Raw genomic sequence first — 4,604 nt, 5'->3', positions numbered from 1 at the left:
TTCATTCACTCACTAATTCATTCATTCACTTCCTGACTCGACTTCGCAGGTGTGGACGTGAGCCTCGACCGCCTCTTGATCTTGATGTGCGTAGCTTGCGTCTCTTTGAAATGGGCTCCACGCTCACCAAGCGGAGAATTTTGTCTTCGTCTGAAGATGAATATTTATACGTACATTTGTATGCAGGTTTGCAAACTGAAATATAGATACCAAATTAAATATCTGGAGCAGTGATGATGTACTCTACTTGGCAGATTTTTCTCCTCCTCACTAAAATCTAAATAATTTCTCATATATCCTGCAGGTAGCTATGGGGAAATTTACTCTCCAGCAGTATTTTGCCAGTGTTTGATAATTGATGTGAAACTTTTGATGCAATACTATTACACGTAACAACAAAGTCCAAGTGTGAATTTTTTATTTCATGTGTATATATATATATTTTTTTTTTGCTCAGCTAAATGCACACTGTTGTGTAGCAAAATGAATCCCAGCTGATCTCCCTTCAGATATTCAAATGATGGTAAATTTTTAGCAAAATCTTATTTAGTAAACAATCTTAGAAGAGGGAAAAAAAACACTAAAAAAATGACATTTTATTGTGAAAAACACTAGGTCTTCTCATCACCAGGTCAAGTGTCAAGCTCCAGAAATGATCATTTTGCTATATCTCTGCACCACTATTTCTGAAAAATTAACCAGCAACAGGCTGTGAAAAAGTTTTTGTTCTTTGTCACTCATATCAGATACATTTTTACTCAAATAAAAGTCATCGTCCTGAAAGAAATTACTTAAGAAAAAGGGAAAACTTTACTTTACCTTACTTAAGAAAAAGGGAAAACTTAACAGCCTTTACTTGGCGTAAAGGCTGTTTTCGACCTGGTAGCTGTTTGATCATAACATCTGATTTAACTTGTAGAAATTATCTGACGAGACAAACCAAATGGCAACGTTACGTTCAAATTCTAGTACTTTCGAGAATGGCATTACTTAAGTAAAAGTAAAAAGAACAGTGAATTCAAATGACTCTTTCAAAGTTTATTACGAACCACCTCTAGAAATCAGATGGTTTCTAATGTTTAGAAAAATATAAAAAAACATTTAGGTGCAAATAGTCCTCTTATGAACTCTCATTGGAGTTGCAGATGTTGCTTTTGCTCATTTATCCTGGCCTGGGTTTGCTGTTCCACACATCAAATCGTCAGCCTGCAGGATCGTTGGCAGAGTTCTGGACAGCTCCATTATTCAATGACACTTTTACACCTTCCTCTATTTTGTTACCCAAGAATTGATGCAAGAATCCTTTTTCATTAAATTAGACAAGAAGCGGAAATAAAACAAGAGCTCCTAAGCATTGGGCTGTGTCTCATTGTTTGTCCTCCCATGTCTCTGTGTTGTCCAAGGTGTCTCACCTCTCGTCACCGAAACAGACTCCATGTTGCAGTTGTGTCTACTTATGCAGGTGTTTGTCAGAAATCACCTTGGACCCATTTTTGAAAGCCGTACAGTTGTTGATGATGATGCTATTGTTTTGTGATATTGTTCATGTTCATTTTGAAACGTGTCATAAAAAAAATCTCCCAATTCTCTCTCCCGTCCTTCGCTGCCAACAACATATCAATGGAGACTCACACACTGCACACATGGCAACACATGCATACGTGCAACACGTTTTTTCCCCCCAACATCCCTGCGGTCCAACATTCAACCGTTACACTTTAAATAGACTCACCCCATCGTGTGATAGCCGTATCACCTGATTGGTGTCCGAGCTGACAATGAGCAGCTATTAGCCACGTGAACCTTGACCCTCTGCTTCTTTGTCTAACCCCGGAGTCGGAAGGAACGCCACGTACGAAAACTTTGAAAACCTACAACGCTTAGGAAAAAAAAAAAAAAAAAAAATCCCTTCTGTAAGATGTGTGGGAGTGGTAGGATGAATTAAATGCAGCTAAAGTCATAAATTAGTTATATTAGTTTTTTTTTTTTTTAATCACAGAGGGTAATTACAAGAGAAGGGTACAATCCCAGAGAAATGCCGCTTTGATGCGCGGGAGTTTTTGTTCTCGTCTTATCCCGACTCTGTTACACATCTAAAAGATAAAGATTTGTTATTCATGACTTACATGAGATGCTTTATGTGAATTAATCTGTTTTAATGCTCTTCTAGCTGCTGAACGATCCAGGTGTTTGTATTTACGAAGCGGTCTTTCTTTTGATTTCGATTTTTGTTGCTTTTGTTTTGTTTCTGTGCAAGTTTGACTACAACAAAAAAGCCAGGATGACATGTGCTCAGTTTAACATATTTGCAAATAAACTTGGTTGAAAGCATGAGAAAAAAAAAATATTTTTTTAGCATCTGAGATAATTCTTGATGCTAGCTTGTCTTCAAAAAAACAGCTTGTTGTTACAGAGCATATTTCAGGTGGTAACTAAATAAAATAGATGTTTTCTATGTTTGCTATAAAAAGCTGAATAGTTATAATTAGTCGAGCTGAATTTTCAAACAATATGATTTTCTTCAAAAGCTATGAATGTTTCTATTGAGTAAATCGACTCATTAAGATCAACATTAAAAACCACCTTTTCACCCTCCCCAGCAATTCATCTAAACAAGTATGGATCCTTACTGTGTTTACTTCACTGTGTTTACAATAAATTGTAAAAATGAGGCTATCAATATTTCTCTGCATCTGCTGAAATAATATATTCTTTGTTGCATGTTTAAGGCTAATTGAACAGAAAAAGCCTTCATTGTCCCACAGAGGGGAAATCTTTTTTTTATATGTACATAATGACATGAATGTGTAATAAAATGATGTATATCGATTCAGTACAAACAGACACATAACATTATTTGATTGTTTTTACTTTGACATCGACGCTCAGAGTTAAGCGAAAACAAACAAGTTGCTTATAATGTTCAGAAGGTGACGTTTGATTAGTTTCATGTTGTTGTCGTGTAAGAGTGTTCATTGTAAATCTTTTAGTTTCCACATCACATCTGTTTGGATCGTTGATGACATTTCACATTTCGCTGTACTTCCTAGCAGCCAAATTTATCTCTTTTTTTTTTTTAAATAAGCGTTTTGGAGCCTTCTTTCAGCCAGCTGACCAGCAGTGTGCAGCAGCAGGTGGAAGAGAGAGGGGAGCAGGAGCTTGCTCTTCTCTGTGGCCTTCCTTTCTCTGGCATTTGTGACAGCAAATCTTCCAGCAGCAACTTTTTAAAACCGCTATGAATCTACTGGGGAACTTTGCTTTAAATGCAAACAAATAAAAAAATCGGACAGAGTTTTTCTTGACGCTCGTGGCCTGGACAGTAGTTTCAGTTGTAGCTTGTTGAGGACTCAGCTAGGACTTTTCTGACTTCTGACATTATGTAGCCTAGCTTGTTATCCAGGTTTCTGCGATTTTGACTCCAGATACAAATGTCATTTCCTTCTATTTGTGGCTTATTGACATGAACACCAGCAAACAGACTGTTACTGATATTCGTGAGTAAACAAAACATTTTTTTTTTTTTAAGTATTGGGTGGCTCCTTCTGAATCTGGAGCTGTTACCTCACCGCGGCTCCGGAAGCGACGGGCGAGGCTGCAGCATTTCCTCTCGCTTTTCTTCTTCTACTGTTCCCAAGGCAGCCGAGTGCGGAGCTGCCGGTTCGTGTTTAACCTTGGTCTCAATGTCACTCACAGGCCTCGTGTTTTTCTTCAGCCGGCCCCAACACCAGCACCGCCGCCGCCCCCTCAGCTGGTGTGTTTGAGCTCCTCAGCGGGGGGGGGGCTGCCTGCGTGCAGGCAGCGCCACAGACACGCGCGAACTCTCCTGACGTGCACGTGTTCCGCGCGCGGCCTCTGCGGGCCGCTCTGTGTGATAATTAGGTAGGTAGGTAGTTGTACTACCAAGTCCCTTGCTCAACATGCACGAGCGCGGGCTCGCGCGGGCGCATCCAAACAGACAAATATCACACAGCCGGTTTGTCTCAGAATAGCTGCATCCTTTCTCGACAACGTTCTTCAGCCTGAGCTGTTTGGAGGAGTTACTGTGAACTCCTGCAGAGATTAAGCATGTCTTTGTTTTTGCATTCGCGTATGTTGCATATGGCGCTTAGTTGCTCTTTTTTTTTCTTTTTTTGTGCATATTTTGCACATTTAAAGCAACACCTTGCCTCAGCAAGTGGTGTAGGAAAGGCAACTAAATGACAGAAGACATTTTTGTCATTTGAGTTTCATAAAAAAAATGGAGATGCATGGTAAGCACTGATACTATCGCAGTTCTCCTTCTGCACACTGCCATTCAGCTGACTTAAAGGCAGCTGCTCCACCCCTTCTAGTTACGTTGTCTATTTGGACATATTTTCAATTTATGATGGGCAGTCAGGGTGTGAATAGTAAATTATCGTAACTCAACGTTTTGGTGGAGGCAGGGCAGAAATACTGACTACTTATTCATTGAATGCACATGTGCCAGACTCAAGGCCCGGGGGCCAAATCGGGCGCGCCTTAAGTTTTTATGTGGCCCTCTAGACTAGAAGGACACAGAAGTAAAACTTTCGAGATTACGTTTGTGTCCTTAAAAGTAATTTTTATCTGCGTATTGCCAAATT

This window comes from Poeciliopsis prolifica, unplaced genomic scaffold (genome assembly GCF_027474105.1).
Source record: "Poeciliopsis prolifica strain line A6 unplaced genomic scaffold, Auburn_PproV2 SCAFFOLD017, whole genome shotgun sequence".
Classification (NCBI taxonomy): Eukaryota; Metazoa; Chordata; class Actinopteri; order Cyprinodontiformes; family Poeciliidae; genus Poeciliopsis; species Poeciliopsis prolifica.
Note: the sequence above shows the minus strand (reverse complement) of the source record.